The sequence below is a fragment of the Paroedura picta genome, chromosome 14 (genome assembly GCF_049243985.1).
Source record: "Paroedura picta isolate Pp20150507F chromosome 14, Ppicta_v3.0, whole genome shotgun sequence".
In the NCBI taxonomy this organism is placed as follows: domain Eukaryota; kingdom Metazoa; phylum Chordata; class Lepidosauria; order Squamata; family Gekkonidae; genus Paroedura; species Paroedura picta.
In genome coordinates this window covers 26,443,838-26,463,013 of record NC_135382.1, presented here as the reverse complement: position 1 = coordinate 26,463,013, position 19,176 = coordinate 26,443,838, and the positions used below count along the sequence as shown (strand labels likewise).

Sequence of the window (19,176 nt, the reverse complement as noted above, 5' to 3'; positions counted from 1 at the left end):
CTTCTTCCCATGTGACCTACCATGCAGGGTGGATGTTGTGAACATAAAATGGAGGAAGCGAGTGAAGCTGTGAGTTACCTTGCAGTGGGGAGAAAAGCAGAACATACATTTGTCAATAAATAAGATACCAGGCTGTTGTTGGAAAACAAGAATCACCAGGTTCAGCCTTTGACCTTTCTGTCCACCATCTGTCCTGTCACCCTGATGAGTGGCATGTCTGCCACACAATTGTAGTCCTAGCTAGCTGCCATTGGCACGGGGTACGCCTCAAGATGTCATGCCACGTTGCGTGAGACACTGTATTACATATATCTGACCCAACACAGCGATGCTATTTTGGACAGTGACCCCTCTCCTCGCAGAGCTTAGTTCTGCCCTCAGAAGAACAACAAATGTTGACCCAAAAAGTTAGTTTGAACTTTAAAGCCATCCCCTTTTTCTTTGGGTACGTGTATGTGCGTGTGTTTAAATGCAGATACCTTTTGCTGTCTGCAAAGAGTTGATAGAACAGCCGAATGATAAAGACGCTCGCCGTAGAAGCAGTATTCCCTGTGGTTTAATGAACACAGAGATGACTTCTTCATGACATATGCCTGCAAAAATAGGAAGGCCAGTGTTTCAGTACTTCAGCAGAGGCAGTTGCCGGTTGGGGAACATTTTGTGGCCGGGAGACATACCATCACTTACAAATGAATTCCAGATGTATTTTAGTCAATACGCTTGGTATATGCAACTAAGCCACAAGCTTTCTAATTTGTGGTGGAATTGATGAGTTTCATTCACAGAACAGACTCAGATAGCAGAAGCTCCTCAAAGGTCCCTCGGGCTGATTCCGCACGGGCGGAAAAGGCCAAGAGGGTGTCCATATGGAAGTGGGACAAATTCCCGCTTCGACATGATGCAGCCGCTGGGCAGGCCCCCTCCTGTGCCTGCTGCAGAGCAGGCCCTTGGTTGCCCCAGATTCTCCTGCATTCCCTTAGCCACTGCGGGGGCCAACAGCCCCGGCTCCTCCCTTGCCTTCAGAGGGGTGGACTGGGGCATTCAGTTTTATTTTGCAAGAAGGTAGGATTGTGTGAAACACAATCCCACCCTCCTGCAAAATAAAAAATACCCTGCGCCCCCTCCCCCACATGGCGGAACTATTCCACTGCTGCTTTGTTTCCCAGGGGGAGCAGATCCAGCACTGAAATGTGTCCCCATAGGGGCATAGTAACCTGGGGAGCTTTATGCTCCACTGCAACATACCAGCAGCAGCCCAGTGTGGCCACCGCCATGCAAAATGGTCCTCAGCCTTGCAAGGGTGGGTTTGCTACCTTCCAGATGGGCCCTGGAGATCTCCTGGAATTATATATATATATCAGTGCATTATACCCAGATAAAGTGCCTTCCCTCAGCATATTCCACGTTTCCCAGGCTCCACCCTCAAACCTTAAGGAATTTCTGGACCCAGAGTTGGCAGCCCTACTTTGCAAGATAATGGGCTCTTTAAGCCTCCTGCTATAAAGCATTAGTCAAATAGGGTCAAATTTAGGGTAAGTTCATCTGGCAAAGGTGCTTTTACAGGACATTATCTTATGAAGGGATAATTGGAGAGTTCTTTTTCCCCCCAGACTAGCTATAGAGGTTGCATAAGGATCAGGGTTCGGGGGAATGCTTCTCACTCTTAGTGCTGGCATCTTTTCTTGGGGCTCTCCTAAGTTTTGAGGGGGGAGATGAGTGAAAATATACACGTGAAGAATGCCACTGGACTCAGTTGAGCCCTTGTTTGCATGGAAGAAGGGAGGAAGAAGGTAAACCAGTTTATATAAATGTGGTCCTGTCTGAGCGTCAATACTGCGTGAGTCAGTGTGGCACAGACAACTGTAACAGAAGAACCATTAGGCATGTGCATGTGAGATAAAGTTACACATCTGACCTGCCACATATTACCATACACCTTCCTGTTGTTTTTCTCTTTCCGTTACGTGTGCATGTTTCTGTCATCTTGCAGGGATGACAAAGGCCTCTTTTGAATTTAACCACAGATCTTTGAAAGTACTGAGTTACATTTAGCATACTGTAACAATCTGGTGTGCTTCAGCGAGTGACAGAGGCTTTTGACATATATTCCATCAAATAGCATGTGTAATTTGAGGGCGGGGACACCAGCACAGGGGGAGATGGGGGGCTCAGTCATAGAGCCCCAACTTTGAATAGAAAAGGTTCAAGAGTCAGTCCTTCACTCAAAGCTTCTCAAGTATTTTTATTTCTTTTAAACATTTGCATTGCCACCCTTCCATCCAAACAGGACCCCTGAGTAATATGGAATAGGAATAAAAGTCTCTTTGCATGAGGCTGATTACTATTTAATACTTACTGAAATGAACTAATCAGCATTAGAAGAAGAAGAAGAAGAAGAAGAAGAAGAAGAAGAAGAAGAAGAAGAAGAAGAAGAAGAAGAAGAAGAAGAAGAAGAAGAAGAGATGGTTCTTATATGCCACTTTTCCCTGCTCAAAGCGGCTTACATTCGCCTCCCCTTTCCTCTCCCCACAACAGACACCCTGTGAGGTAGGTGAGGCTGAAAGAGTCCTGAGATTACTGCTCGGTCAGAACAGCTTTATCAGTGCTGTGGTGAGCCAGCTGGCTGCATGTGGGGGAACGCAGAATCGAACCCGGTTCTCCAGGATTAGAAGTCCGCACTCCTAACCACTACACCAAGCTGGCTGCATTTGGAAGCATAACAACTAGGGTTGTCAGATCCACCTTGGGAAACTCCTGGAGATGTGGAACAATCCCCTGTGGATGGTGGGCTTTGGGGATGGGGCGAGCTCAGCAGGTGTAACAAGTTGCTGTTTCCCCTGGTGGGGGGGGGAGGGACTCATCTTTCTAGTCTGGAGATCTGTTGTAATTTCAGGAGTTCTTGAAGCCCCACCTGGAGCCTGGCCACCCCAGTAGAGACTGATATACATCAGTGCATAGTTCCACATCAAACTGGGCTAGCATATATAATGTATGACTTAATTAAGTCCCCCCGGGTGGATTTCATGCTAAATTGTGTGGATGTTGCACATCCTGGTGGAATTGGCTGTTGCAGCAGTCAGAGCAAATAAAGTTATACCCGTTCTGTTCTACGTGACAACTGGAAACATGGATTCCCTTAAATGCAGACATGCGTTGCCGTCTCCAACGGACAGATAACCATTTTGAACCAGCAGGATTTGAAATAAGTAGATCATCTTCACACAATTGTAAAGGTAGCACAGTGTCAGGATTTAGCAGAGCGCCAGGATTTTAATTTTATTTCTTTTGAGAAAGAGTGGACAGTTAACTCTTCATTAAACATGGGTCTGTTTTTAGTTAGTTGGGCCAATCTTTAAGCCCACACTTATTTGGGGACAGAATTTGCTTCATGGCTGTTTAAGTCCTAAATCTGATCTTTGCTGCCATTCTAAAGGCTGCCTCCAAACAGGCAAATGTGGGGAGGGGCTATGAATATAGAACGTAGTTGGGAACAATGAATTCTTTTTGAACAAAAATAAGGGTTTCGCAACATGTCCTTTTCTTTCTCCTTGAAAATGAGCACGGCTGAAATCTGCTCTGGTTCCTTTTGCTTCAACTTTGCAGGATTCCGTCTGCAGCAGAGTCCAAAAATAGTTCTGGAATATGCAGCATGCTGCAATGCTAATCCTGCCAGCAACCCAGCTCAGGAAAGATTGGCACCCGTTTGATAGCGCATTTTGCTGTGTGGTTCCACTTCTGGCTGAACATCTCTTAGAGACCTGGGGGAGAAAAAAAGGATAAGACTATCAGAAGAGGCCCTCTGAAACTACTAGGGCTACTGAATGGCTGTGAAGTGATTTGAGTACTTGAATATATTCTCTGGTTAATGCAGCCCCACCTCCCATATTGGAATGATGTATTGTCTAGTCTGAGCACATCTCAAATACGTCTTTGCACTAGCCCTAACTATGGCAGCTGCTCTTTCACGTGGCTCCAGGAGAAGAGGGAATGATGAGAGGTGGAGGTTCTGGCAACACGCTGTGGCATTCCCTTTCCCTACTCCAAGTAGGCTTATCTTGCTTGTTTAGGATTGCCAACCGTATGCCAGGAGATTTTGAAGTGGTGCCTGGGGAGCTCATAGTTTTATGGAAATGCTGCATGACTACCTTCAGTATCCAGATCATGGAGATTCCTAGGAGAGCACGGAGGGTTTGACATCACTTCTTGGCAGAGGGCCAATGGATGTGATCATCTGGGCCGTGCTCTAGGAACCTGCACTCTTTATGGTCGTAGAGGTGGGCAGAAAGTTCTAGAGCATCACCACCAACACCATTCCCCTCCCATTTTTCCTCCTCTTATTGAAAATGTCAACTGAAAACAGGGACTGGAGATTGCCCACTGCCACCAGCCAAATGGTAAACCTTTGCTTGATGTTGTAATCTATGTACCCTCTTGGTTTCTTGTTGCTGTCTCTTTCTATCCCTTTCACATTTTTGCCATGGTTCTCTGGAGAATCTATTTATTTGTTCACTGGCTATGCCAATCTCCTTGGTGCCGGAAGCCTCTCAGCTTTCCAGGCCAGAGCTGGTTGCATCTACAGCAAAAACATTATCAGTCTGCTGCTTAACTGCTACAATTAAGTTGGATATGATCCGTTTTTCTGTTGTTGGAAATTGAAGGAAAGCTCCCCTTAGTCCATAATTTGGGGCTCATGAGGCTTAAACAGACAAAAGTGGTGTGGTTTTAGGCAGTCGTGAAGAGGTAAATTTGGATAGAATCAAGGGGGAAAGCTGACTGGAGCAATCTCATTTTGTAAACAACTGGCACATCTGGCTCTGTGGGTATATCTGTATTCATGTAGTCTGGATAGAGTTGCCATCTGGGAGCATTTGGAGAGCAGGAGCATTACCGAGGGCAGCCAATGAGGATAATAGCGTACTGTAACGCTCTCTCTCCCCTACCCTCATTTTGGCTCCCACTGCTCTATTGGATTAAGGCACAGTGGGGAACCTGCTGAGTTTTTAAAGACCGGATGGAATCAAGATCCCATAAATAAATAAAAAATTAATAAGTCTAAGGCTGAAGATCTGAGCCAGGTTCAATTGATCTATTCTGTACGTTGTATCTTTTAAAAATAAAAAATTCTGCCTGCCATCCAAGGAACACAAGGGGCTGTGAATTAGGTTCTCCCCTTTACTTTATCTTTACATCGGTGCATTCTGGACAGGCCAGTCTGAAAGGGAGACAGAGAGACACACAGAGAGAAACAGAGACAGAGAGAGAGAGACAGAGACTGAACCAAGATCAGCCAGTGAGCTGCAATCTGAACCCAGGGCTCCCCTAATCTGAATGTGACACTGAACTGCAACACCACACACTCTCTTGAAAGGAAGAAAGGTGGCAGCTATACTGTCTGACTAAGGGGGGTTGCAACAGTTGGAGATACAGCCCAATTCTTCCCAGTCAGGTTGCATGAACCAGTGGTTCCTTGTCTGGGGTGCTACATCTGCCTCTGGAAAGGAAAAGTTAGCTGTCCCTTTTTCTGTTCACCCTTATCCCCATTCAAACACTTTGCCATGCTACCATCCTTTAGGCATCTTTTATTTTACCCGGGTTCTCCCCTGCTAAAAGCTAGGCGTGTTCTTCGTATAAAAACTGTCGAAGAAAATGTCAAGGAGATGGCAGGCAAAGCAGTGCTCCCTGTGGGACTGCGAACTAGCTGGTCTGGCGTTGAGGATGGGAGAAAGAGGCAGCCTTTCTCTCCATCCTCACCTTTCAAAATCATGCCTTCTCCCTAACCACTACACCAAACCAGCTCTCCCTACAAGAGCCAGTTTGGTGTAGTGGTTAGCAGTGCGGACTTCTAATCTGGCAAGCCAGGCTCGATTCTGCACTCCGTCACATGCAGCCAGCTGGGTGACCTTGGGCTCGCCACAGCACTGATAAAACTGTTCTGACCGGGCAGTGATATCAGGGCTCTCTCAGCCTCCCCTCCCTCACAGGGTGTCTGTTGTGGGGAGAGGAAAGGGAAGGGGATTGTAAGCTGCTTTGAGACTCCTTCAGGTGGAGAAAAGTGGCATATAAGAACCAACTCTTCTTCTTCTACATTCCAATTAGCTTTGGAACAAAACCCACAATGGCCTGTGCTGTAAAAAACAAACAACCGTGGAGCTAAAAGCAGCTTGATGGAAGGAAGGTAGCACCACATAACCAGATCTCTTCCAGGTGGCCCCACCTGAAGGTTGGCAACCGTAAATACTCTCACCTTTAAAAAGGTAGCCCTTATAGTAAAAGGCTGAATATTAATAGCTGCAGTGTGTGTCTGTTTGTTCGGTGGGGTGAAACACAGGGCCTGTAGTCATCATGTGGCTCTGTTGGTTGGCAGTAATCATGAACATGGCTCTCCAGGAGGCTTGGAGATTGCTGCTGACCTGCCTAGTTGAGTTCTTATTCATAATTGCTTATGTACAGGCAGGCAGGATGTGTCCGTGTGATTGTGTTTGTTGTATGAGCATGGGTCGCACAACCCATAGATTCTCTACCGTCGCATTAATTCCTCCAGGTGATACATGCAACCTACTTGGCTTGGAACACGGCATCCCCATCTCTCAAATGTACAAGGAGAATGCCACAGAAGTTTCTTATCGCTGTCTCGGCAGCTGGTTTGCGCCGTGCGTGTGAGCTCTCCGTCAGTCCTCCACAGGTTAAGTCTACCCTGAGTGTATTGGTGGGGGAAATTCATCTTTTTGAAGTCTCCTTTGCTTGTCAGCCTAGCAGAGGTCGGCAATGCTAGCTGTGTCTTTTATTAATGGAAACCGCTGTCTTTACACAGAAACAAGATTATCTTGTTTTTGTCCAATCCATTTTCCATGCGCGGCTTTTGGCGGAAACCTGATCCCTGCATAAAAGTGATGGAAGATGCTGCTCAGATTAGGGGCTACTGTGGTTAGACATCTTTTTACACCAAAAGGGTCCAAAAAAATAGGATAGATGACGCATGTGCAATGAGTTTGATGGCAGGAACTGATGGGAGAGCCCAAGGCATTACCATCATAAGAGTTTTTTTCCCAACTTTAAGATGAGTACTGGTTAGTTCTCTTGCCCGCCAACAAATCCCCTAATCTCTGTGGACCCCTTTAGTAGACACAGGTCAGGTTACAATTTGTGTGTGTGTTTATTTTCAATTCTGTCCCTAACCCCACCTTTGTGCAAAGGAAAGGCCATTGGGACAAGGAGTTGCTATGCTGAACTTCATTAATGTGACCAAGAGCTTCTGGCATTTATCATCTGATTTATTTGATTTACTCCATTTATAATCTACCTTAATCCCAAGGGAGGACTCAGAGTGGTTTACAGGAGGGGTAGTCAACCTGTGGTCCTCCAGATGTTCATGAACTGCAATTCCCACGAGCCCCCTGCCAGCAAATGCTGGCAGGGGGCTCATGGGAATTGTAGTCCATGAACATCTGGAGGACCACAGGTTGACTACCCCTGGTTTACAGTATTCATCCCTTCTCCATTGTCACCTCACAACAACACTGTGATGTAGGTCGGGCTGAGAGTATGGGGCTAAATCAAAGTCACCCAGCAAGTTTCCATGGCAGAGTGGGGATTTAACCTGGGTCTTCCAGATCCTAGTCTGACCCTCTGACCACTACACCACACTGTCCCTCGTGACATGTAGATCCATATTTTCTTTTATTATGGAACTAGATTTAAAGCCCATTTCACATGCAAATGAAATGGGCGCTAGATGGCCTGGGAGAAGGCCTACCCCCCACCCGTGGCTCTCTGGCAGAAGGCTGGCCGGCCCACCCCCCACCTGAGGCTCTCTCGAGCCTTCTCCCGGCCGGCGGAGCAGCCTCGCCACGTCGTAGACGCGGCGAGGCCGCTCCGCCGGCCGGGAGAAGGCGGCGCAGGCCACCCCTCACCCGTGGCTGTCTGGAGCAGCCGGGCAGATTCCCTGGGCGGGTGAAGCAGCCAATGGGGAGCCGCGCTTTGGGCCAATCCTGCTTTGAGCAGGGGGTTGGACTAGATGGCCTGTATGGCCCCTTCCAACTCTATGATTCTATGATTCTAAGTCAGCCACCTCTTTCTTTACCTTTCTTTACCATCTTTTTCTTTATCTTTGATGTCTCCCCATCTAGAAGGGAGATGGAGGACGCACCGCCAAGTAGAGTAGCGTGCGGAAAAGGGGGCCATTGCTTCCTTGGGAAAGCAGGAGGAGGAGTAGAGGCCTTTTGAAGTTTAGGACAGTCGCCACTGCTGCACAACATAAATCACAGTGCAAACTGTGTGATTATACCCTGCAGGGAGATAGACTGTGTGTTTATGGGACTCTTCACTGAGCACTTAGGAATAATCTGATATAAAGCAGCAGGGGAGGAGAGTAATGACAACTTCAAATTAGTTTAATGAATGTTTACATTAAATGGAAGGGAGGGGAGGGGGCTTTTCGGCAAACCCGCAAACACAAAGTGACAGTTTTGTCTCCAGATGAGAACATTTTGCTTTGTCTGTAAAAAAAAAAAGAAAGAAAGAAAAAGAAAGAAAGAATGGGGGGCAGGGAGGGAGGTGTCGATTTTAACCCTTTTAACCCACCTTCAGGATTTCTGCGACAGGAGAGAAAGAGAGAGATTGTCTACCATTCTGCAATTTCGTACCATGTTGCAATAACTGAGGATAGTGTGCAGGTTGTCTGGGCTTTAAATGGGAGCCACATCTGCCTTCCAGTAGTAACTATATGTGTACACACACACACAAAGGGAGAAAGAGAGCTCAAAACCTATACTTCACCCAGCTATCTAGTCTGCAATACTTCCTTGTTTCCAATTCAAGGAAGTCCCCCCCCTCCCCAAAAAACCCCCAAGAGTTTGGTTTTTCTGCCCACCCTGTTTTATTGCTTTTTCTACTGCTCATTCACCCTGATGAAGAGTTCCTAGGAATTCAAAAGTTCCTTTGTGATAATTTGGTTGGTCATCATAAAAAAAGACATTAAACTGGATTGGTGGTTTGTTTATTAGATTTCTACTGGGCTATCATGCTTCCTTGTGATCTTTTAATTTCATTGATTGATAGACAGATACGCACACCCAAACTGACAATACTATTGACCATCATATTGGTCTATCCAGCCATCGATCCAATCACAATAGGTAAACATAGGAAATCAGTGAAGTAGTTGTAGTATCACCTTATCCTTAAAATGCAGAGAAGGGATAGAAGAGCAAATTTGGCGAAGAAATCTTCTCTCCCTTAATATTGCGGGGACAGATGCTGCAGAAGATCTTACAACTGAAATAAAAGACTGTATTTACATCTCTCTCTCTCTCTCTCTCTCTCTCTCTCTCTCTCTCTCTCATGTTCACACTGTGATGTATGGACTGAATTCTTCATGGGTATTTGAGATGTCCTTGAGCTCAGGATAAACCAATGACTTAGCTAGCTCACTGGGATACCGGGAAACAGAACCTACATGGGTCCTCCAGAAATAGGCAGTGCAAACAGCACAGGTCAAGCGAAAATCCCACCAGCTCTCAAGCAACATTTCAGCATGTCAGACGCAATGTGTGGGGAGGAAGGACACACAGGAGCGTTCCTGCCTGGTGCTGATTATCAAAGGACATTTTCTAGTAAAGAGCTGCAGGCAGCCCTTGTTCAGGTAGGTAAAGGCTTTCAGGAAACCCCCTTGACTTTGCTTGGGCACTGAGAACCCGGGCAGAGTTCTCCACTTAGAGCTCATTGAAATCAATGTACTCTGGATAAAGTATTAAAGGCCATTTTGGTTGGTGTTTTATAAAACACTAGGAAAGGTTGGGGGAGCTTGGTTTGTTTAGCCTGGAGAGGGGAGGACTGAGAGGGAATCTGCTAACAAACTTCAAGTATTTAAAAGGCTGCCATGTAGAGGATGGAGCAGAGTTGTTCTCTCTTGCCCTGGAGTGACGGACCAGAACCAATGGGATGAAATTAATTCAAAAGAAATGCTGTCTAAACATCCAGAAGAAGTTCCTGACAGAGAGCGGTTTCTCAGGCTTCCTCAGGAGGTGGTGGGTTCTCCATCTTTGGAAATTTTTAAACAGAGGCTGGACAGCCATTGGACAAAGAGGCTGATTCTGTGAAGGTTCAAGGGGGTGGCAGGTTACAGTGGATGAGCGATAGGGTTTTGAGTGTCCTGCCTAGTGCAGGGGGTTGGAATAGATGACCCAGGAAGTACCTTCTAACTCTGATTCTATGAAAACGAAATAAGTGGGAGAATTGTGGGGAAATTCCCCCTGTCCTTCCCATGCTGATTGAATCTTGATCTGCCTTGAATGTGAGAAGATAAGGTTGGCTCGAAATGTTTTAACTACATGAAGAAATTTAAATAAATGCATTTCAACATTACAGCAAATTTAATAGATTTAGGATATTAAATATTGCTAAAAGCCAATAAAGCCCTCAATGACTATAGTGACCCCAATGTTTAGCTGTTATTTCCCACAACTGGCCAAGTCCAGTTCGGAAATAATTCAGATGTCATTTGACAAAATTCATCCAGTGACCCTTACGTTTATGGTTTCCATTGTTCCCCCTAACTTGAACAACATGTAGCTACAGAGACATTCCTGGCTAAAAACGAAAGGACAAATAGATCAAGAAGAAGCTCAGTTGTGCATTGAATTTCAACAGCATCCACCTGCCTAACAGAAAGGTAGATGGATGTCATATTGATATGCCAAATGCTTTCTTGTAATCTGTTAGAGATTGTAAATGTCACATTAATTATTACCAATGTTTGGTAGAACCAGTTAATGCCAGAAAACACACCAAATGATTGAGGATGATATTCAAAAGGGTTTTATGTTATGAGTAGATAGACAAGCCTGCAAGGGTTCCCCTCTTCTTTTAAACCAATTTAGAAACACTTTGCATCTCTCCCAGCTAGTCATTCATAATCATAACCATTTCTAATTACGTATACATGAGCAACACAGCGCTGGATTATTTATCACATCCTATTGGCAGAATATGATCTCGCGCAAAATGTGATTACTCTTCTAATGAGAACGACAGGATTGTCAATTGTAAACAAAACTCTGCAAGACAGATTTTATTGGAAGCACTGGGTGAAATTATTAAATGAATATATTTCTTAAATGTTTCAACAAATGCAATTTTACATCACAGGCAGCATCCCGCAAAACTCAAAGACTGAAAAGGCAGTGGCCCAAAGAGCGGCCCAAGTCCAGTTTAGCTTTTCCTGTGTTTTGGGATATTTTCTGTGGGTAGAATGAATGTTCATAGGAAACAGAAGAGGACTCCAAACTTGCATACTACACAGTCATTGGAAACTGTCTATAAAGCCTCCATAGCATGTGGCGTGGCTTGAAGGGTGTGTTCTTACAGATGGTGCAAGAGTGACCTTAAAAATTCACTTTGGATGCTATAGGACAGGGGCAGTCAAACTGCGGCCCTCCAGATGTCCATGGACTACAATTCCCAGAAGCCCCTGCCAGCAAATGCTGGCAGGGGCTTCTGGGAATTGTAATCCATGGTCATCTGGAGGGCCGCAGTTTGACTACCCCTGCTATAGGAAAAACCAAGCTCTACGATTCAGCAGCAGAGGTGCCTTGCAACCTCCTGGAGATTTGGGGATGGATCCTTGTAAGGTCTGGGTTTGTCAACCCTCCCCTCCACACAATCCTCCACCAGTGGCCATGGAGGACCAGGCAATCTTAGAAGGCCAATAGATAAAGGTAAATGCAAAGGTATCCCCTGCGCAAGCACCAGATCATGTCTGACCCTTGGGGTGATGCCCTCTAGCATTTTCATGGCAGACTCAATACGGGGTGGTTTGCCAGTCCCTTCCCCAGTCATTACTGTTTACCAATAGATAGGAGGGGCTTATTTGTTCACTTTATTTTATAGTCCATCTATCTCACTGAGATTCAAGGTGGTTTACATGGTTTTAGGGTTGCCAGGTTGGTCAAACCAGCTGGCAGGAGATGGGGAGGAACTTGCGGGAGCTAGAAGAGAAGAATCAGGAAAATACTGCAACATCCATGTGTCATCTGGAAGTATTGTACCACATTGCATACATCAGGGGGAACAGCTGCAGGTGGTAGATTAGATCCAAGTGGGTAGCAGAGGTGGTAGATTGGTATCTTCCTGTGACTGGTTCCCACACATCTTTAAGGCTGTCGATGTCCTGCAAATTCAATATGGCAGGGGGACAACCTGCAGAACCTGCAAATTCAATATGGCAGAGGGAGGTGTGGGGCTGATGTGAGTTCTGGCTTTCCCCCATAAAGGCAGTGACCAGATTGGTCCAGGGTGAGTACCTGGCCATCCTGGGCTGCAGGTTTAAATATGAGCCTGGGTAACAGAACTTAGAAGTGAGCTGGATTTTCAAGCGCTTGATGTTTTAGGACTATGTAGTCGTATAGAGAGTGCTTTAAGTAGGAGATTGCTTTCTCGGATGTAACTAAGAAAGAGCCACCAGGAGTATTCAGGTAGTGAGCCAGTTTGTTTTTCCGTTGGGTAGCTTTCACTTCTGTATTGCATCAAATCAAGCTATCAATATTCCCTTTTCTAAACCTATACAATAAACTTTCCTTCTATTTTACCAAGTACCTGGAATTCAAAAAATCTGGGGGCCGAACTTGGTGGAAATATGTCCCCCTTCGTTTGAATGAGAAACTGTACAGAGGTTAATTATTAGATAATATCATTGTTACTATGAAACTCTGAAGACAGAAAAAATCTGGCTCCTTAAGTTTTGGACTAAGAGCCAAAGAAAATTAGTCAAGTACAACTCTTGGAAAATGTTGTTTGCATGAACCTGCATGGAAAACTTGCATGGGTATGACGGTTTCTGAAACGGAAATGTATCTGTTCAATTTTTTGTCCTAGTCCGGAAATGTTAACAGAGTGAAAATAATGTTTTGTGCACATAGCACCAACAGGAACAAAGATGCATGTTCTTAGGCCTTTGGAACATTAAAATAGCTGCTTCTGTTTTGACTCCAAGTAGATTGTAGACTGCTTAAAAGGTAAAGGTGTGCAAGCACCGAGTCATGTCTGACCCTTGGGGTGATGCCCTCCAGCGTTTTCTTGGCAGACTCAATACGGGGTGGTTTGCCAGTGCCTTCTCCAGTCATTACCGTTTACCCCCCAGCAAGCTGGGTACTCATTTTACCGACCTCGGAAGGATGGAAGGCTGAGTCAAATTGAGCTGGCTGCTGGGATTGAACTGCCAGCCTCATGGGCAGACAGCTTCAGACAGCATCTGCTGCCTTAACACTCTGCACCACAAGAGGCTCTTCTTAGACTGCTTAAAGTAGTGCAATTCATTAGGAGAACAGTGCCCAAGCAGTATTTAAGAAAGGTTATTCTTTTTGCCCCGTTCTGGCAACAGCTTTATAAGCCATAACAAATATTTATCTGGTTAGGTTGTGAACAGACACCTTGAAGGTTCGCAGTTTCCCTTGGTTTTGGTTTAGTAAATGAAGCTATAATGCGATGAACCACAATGACAAAACGAGTTCTTCTATGCAAGTGTGCTCTGCAGGATGATGTGGCACTGTCCTTTTTGTCCTCTGCTTGGGAATATGTATCGCTGGGTGTCTATTAAATTCATAAAAGCTGTAACAAACACTTACCTCAGTCAGCCACAGTATATAGATTTACCTTTCGGGCTCCAGGTAGTCTGGCGAAGTGACCACCATCCTGTTGTTCACTCCAGGATGCAGGATTTGCTGGCAAAAGCACAGGTCTTGACAAAAATAACAAGGAGGGGTCATCTGAGTGCTGAACAAGCTCTTTGAAGATCTCTTTTAGAAAAATTTGATTCCAGGATTCCCTCAGGAAAGGGAATACCTTAGTCGGCAGTAACAGAAAACTAACTTCTGTGCGTGACGCCTTTCTGAGACTTCCAACAAATGCTGGAAGATGAGACAGAGTTTGTTCTTGAACGGCGAGTGTGTTTGTTACGTTTTTGCTTGCTGTCACAAGAGATCCCATCCTTCACTCTAAGTCTACCATCTCAGGGCTGTTGTAGCTCTTGATAGCAGGGGTACAATGTGCTTTCATATATTCAGAGGAAATGCCAACCTTACCGAAAAGGCATAGCTGTCCCACATTTGAAACACAAGGACCCCTCTCTTTTCTAGGGTGTGAATTGGCTCCCAGAGCAATAGGGAACCAAGCATCAGTGGTCCCATAGCAGCAGTCTGGGCAATGCTAGCCAATTAAGGGAAGAGCTTGGTGTTTTGAGCATCTGTTTTGCATGCATATGGTTCAGTCATCATCATCTCTAGTTAGGGATCAGGTGATGTGAAAGACATCCACATGGAAATCTAGAGAAATGCTCCCAGTCAGTAAACCTTGACAGACCAATAGCCTGGTTTGGTCTATTTGCAAGATGCAATGTAGACACATTGTGTAGAATTGTTACCAGAATGTTAAAATAAGTAAACACTAACCTAATGTTTGGGATTTCATCTATAGACATAGCAAAAGTTGTTGCTTTTATGGTGCTTCTGATTGGTTGAGTCACACAGAGGAATTTCATCTGCAAATAGCACTGGAAGATAGAAGAAGAAGAAGAAGAAGAAGAAGAAGAAGAAGAAGAAGAAGAAGAAGAAGAAGAAGAAGAAGAAGAAGAAGAAGAAGAAGAAGAAGAAGAAGACCACCACCACCACCACCACCACCACCACCAAAACACAGTGCTGTATTTTTACTGGAAGTTCTTACAGGAAGTGACAAAGAGCAGCTCTAGGAATTGCCAAAAACTCTGGTGTTACCATAAAGTTTGTATGACAATTCCTAGAACTGTCCTTTATCACTTCTGTTTTTATACCATAAGTTATGTAGCATCTCATGCAATGCTGCAGCCCCTTCCATGAATCTGCCCACAACCTTCCCACCGATTCCCAGACACAACCTGTTACCATGCCTAAGTTCTATGCTTTACTTTCAGACTCCTTGTGGCTTTTTCTTTCGTTTCTGTTTACTGAAACCCATGGGTGTTAATTAAATTAATTTCAGAATAACATCTTGAGAGATGTTACATAGTGTTTTGAGCCTTTGCAAGGTAAAACCTCTGGAGAGATAAAGGCCCTATTTTTAGGAGGCTTAACTGTATTAGTTAGGAGCAGATTGAATGACGGTGCTGATGACAGAATTTTGCACGGAACTTTTTTTTCTCTTCTCCATGAACTTGCCTGGAGTAAGTCAATGACAACTTGAAATACTGTCAAAACCCACTGATAAGAAAAAACACAATTACAAGTAGCCCTAAAGATATGACACTTAACGAGGAAATCAGACCTATGTGCGTTGAAAAGACAATATTAATGAAATAATTCAAATAATTTAATATCAGGAAATTAGGACTGCTGGGTTCTTTTTTAAAAAGGAAACTCCGAGATTGTTTTTTTTTACCCAAGGAGCTTCAATTTGTCTATATGATAGATTTTAAAATATCACATTCCTCTATTAGCAAGAAGCTGTGAATATTAACAGTGCTGTGTTAATTGTTACAGATAAGTGGAAATACAAACTTAATAAATCTTAAAACTTTCCATTTGGAAACTTGAGAGGCACAAAATGCCTCCAGGTGATACCTAGAAATTTCCCACAATTAGAGCTGATCTCCTGACCACAGAGTCCTGTTCCTTAATGGAAAGATTAGCTTGGTGGGTGGATTCCAGAGCACCACAGTCCTGATGAACCCCCCTTCCCAAACATGTGTTTTCCTTGGTTTTTGGTTTAATGATTTCAGTCACTCATTAAGGTCACTGATTATAGATTTGAAAAATTCTGAAGATGTGAGAAATGATCCCTAGGGAGAACCAAGTTTGGGAAGGGATTTGTTTCTCCCTCACAATAGGAGAATATTGGAGTCACCCATTGAAACTTGATTCAGGGCATTTCCGCACATCAGAAAAAATAGCATTACGCCAGCTGAATGGTGTAGCGCTAAATATTATCGTTCTCCCAAGCCCCTCCTTTTTGCTGTCTCGCTTTCGTCTGCCGCCTTTTGTGCTTCTCACCCTCCACAAGTGCTGCTGGAAATGGCGGAAGAGAGCAATGTGCTTTACACGTGACTTTGTTCTGCCTGTCAATCAATCCAGGCAGCCAATCCCCTTTCTCCATGTTTTAAGGTCCCACAATGCCCACTAATTTTTAAAAATATATATATTCATAGTTTTCCATTTAAATGCCTATATGTGTACAATGTAAGATAAGCATTTCACTACATTTAACAAATGCGGAAATGCCCTCAGATTCCTCAAATGGTAGTGATACTTGACCACACTGTATCTTGTAGCTGGTTTTTGAAAAATGCTTAATAGTCCAAATGATGGTGGTAGAATCAAGCTGCATTCTTTGTGGACATCTTTGAATCTTTATTGTGGCCAATATTTTCAAGCCATTCAAGGAACTGCTGTCATACGAAGAATGAAATTTGAATCTTTTTCTCTGGTGGGTTTCTTCTGATTGCTTTCGGTTTCCGTGTTCCTCAAAAAGAAAGAGCTGCCTGTTAGTCAAGAGAGCTGCCTGCAGAGGAAGCCCACCTTTGTACTTTCTGTGGGAACGCCATCGGTTAACCGCTTGCCTGTCTTAGAAAATACCACACATAGAGCATCGTTGTCAGCCCAGTGCTTGATTGATGCTGTGGTGGGCAAACGTGTGAGACAGAAAGCAGCAAAACAGGGGAGCCTTGTTCTCTATGACAGGTGCAGTCTCACGGGGCCTGTTCTCCTGGTACCTCTGCTCAGCTTTCTGGTGATGCACTGAATAGCTTGAGCTCAAAAGGCCATCCTGCATCATTCCAGCTTCTTGAGATGATTTATGCCTGACTCCCACAGCAAGGGGTTGTTTCACACCGAGCAGCTCTCTAAACTGCCAGTAGTATTAAAGATTAGTTCAGGATTGCACCCAGCCTTCAGTATCATACTAAATTGCATGTCCTAAAGATCAGCTTTCCTCCAGGAAGCATTGCCATAGATCTGGCAGGTGGAGCTTGAAGGTAGTGGGTTTAGAGGAGGGGAGGACCCTCCAAAGAGGCCCTTTTCTCCAGAGAAATCAATCTCTGCTTCCTGGATATGCACTGTTATTCCAGGAGATCTTTAGGCCCCATCTGGAGGCTGCTAACCCTAGGGAGGAAATATTTCACTTGAAAGACAACAGTCAGTGCTTTGCCATGCTGATAAGAGGGAGGGACTAAGAGAATAGCATTTGATTGCCTAGAGCAGGGGTAGTCAATCTGTGGTCTTCCAGATGTCCATGGACTACAATTCCCTTGAGCCCCTGGGAATGTCCATGGACATCTGGAGGACCACAGGTTGACTACCCCTGGTCTAGAGGATCCATAAAGATAGGCAAGTCATGTGATTTTCTTTCCTATGTTGCTCAGGCTGAGTCGAGCTGAGACGGGGCACATCAGAACCTTTGTCAATAAGTTGGCAAAGCCTGAGATTCCCAGCAAGCAACCCCACTGCCTCCCCTTCTTGTTCTGCACTGCTTCTCTTCCTCCCTCACCCCCCAAACCATCATCCTTTTCATCCAGATCGCACTACTTACCCTGCCACTCAAAGCATTTCCTGTCCTTTTCCTCCTCATCTTTTCTTTCCCTTCTCTTTCTCTCTCCACAAAGACTGCTGGAATCTGCCCAGGCTGACCTCTGATTGTACAAGCTCCATTACCCCCCCAGGGATGGAGGCCCTAATTGTGCCATCAGGAGATGTGAATTAACTGGCAAAGCTTAGCATTTAAGGCCCACCAAAAAGCCTCTGCAGACTCCCAGGAGGAACTGAAAACAAAAAAAAAAGCTTGTTTTACAAGGAATAGGTGGAGATTTGTGACATGTGCAGCTACAATGATTTTGCCTCCTCTGGGGACGGAGAAACTGAAGAGCTTTTCTTCAGAGCTCGACATTCTGTTGTAGCACAATTCACTGGCCTGGAATGGATGGACTGCTGTGTTAACAGATTCTAGTCTGTCTTTGCTCCTCATAGGTAAAAAGTTAAGACCAGAATCTGAGAGCTTCTCCCTCAGAAGGGGTACTTGGCAGGCTTGGGCCAGTAGATTGAGGTCTGTGGATTTATGTGGTGTATTCGTGCACAGAGGAAGACCCTCCAAACAGAGGCTGGATAGCCATCTGACGGAGAGGCTGATTCTGTAAAGACTCAAGGGGGTGGCAGGTTACAGTGGACGAGCGACAGGGTTGTGAGTGTCCTGCATAGTGCAGGGGGTTGGACTAGATGACCCAAGAGGTCCCTTCCAACTCTATTGTTCTATGATCTATGATACGTCAACCTGTTTCATCTCTAAAGCTGGCGGTAGACTGCAAAGACATAGCAAAACATTCATGTAAGAATGCAGCTTGATTAAGTCCTGATTGGCCAAATGATTAATTGAATTGAATTAATTGTTTCTATAAGCCTGGCAAACCTGGATTCTGTTTTATTCGGCTGAGAATAGGGATGCGAATCTGGGCCTGAAAAGTTTAGAAGATAACCTGGGCTGCCAAATCTCAAAAAGCCCCAACTATGAAATGTTTATTTAATGTTGTTTACCTGGATTTCAGTGAGGCTTTTGACAAGGTTCCTCGTGATGTTCTGATGGGTAAGCTGGAGGACTGCAGATTGGACTTTTGGATGGTGAGGGGGATGGGGAACTGGCTTGAAAACCACACCCAACTAGAGGGAGGTGAGCAGTGGGATGTCACGGGGGTTCGGTACTGGGCCTGTTACTTTTCAATATTGGTATCAATCTTCTGAATGAAAGGGTGGAGGGACTCCTCATTAAATTTGCAGATGACACCAAATTGGGAGGAGTAGCAAACACCCTAGAGACGAGATCTGAACATGCCAGAAAAGTGGGCAAGTGAGAACAAGATGCAATTCATTAAGGATAAGTGCAGAGTTCTACATCTGGGTCACAAAAATGAGAAGCACGCATACTGGACGGGAGATGCACTTCTGGTTAGCAGTGGGTGTAAACGAAACCTTGGGGTACTTGTGAAATGTGAGCTAAATATGAGCAGACAGCGTGCTGTGGCAGTAAAGAAGGCAAATGCAGTCTTGGGTTGTATCAGCAGAGGCATCACAACAAAATCACAAGGTGACAGAGTTCCTCTGTATACCACATTGGTCAGACTGCACCTGCCGTACCGTGCACAGTTCTGGAGGCCCCGCTTTAAAACGGATG

The 19,176-nt window shown here is 44.9% G+C and overlaps 1 protein-coding gene across 1 annotated transcript in view; it reads left to right on the top strand.

Moving 5' to 3' along the window:
* WWOX (WW domain containing oxidoreductase) overlaps positions 1-19,176 on the top strand; it is a 538,960-nt gene that overhangs the window by 423,732 nt on the left and 96,052 nt on the right. The window lies entirely within an intron of this gene.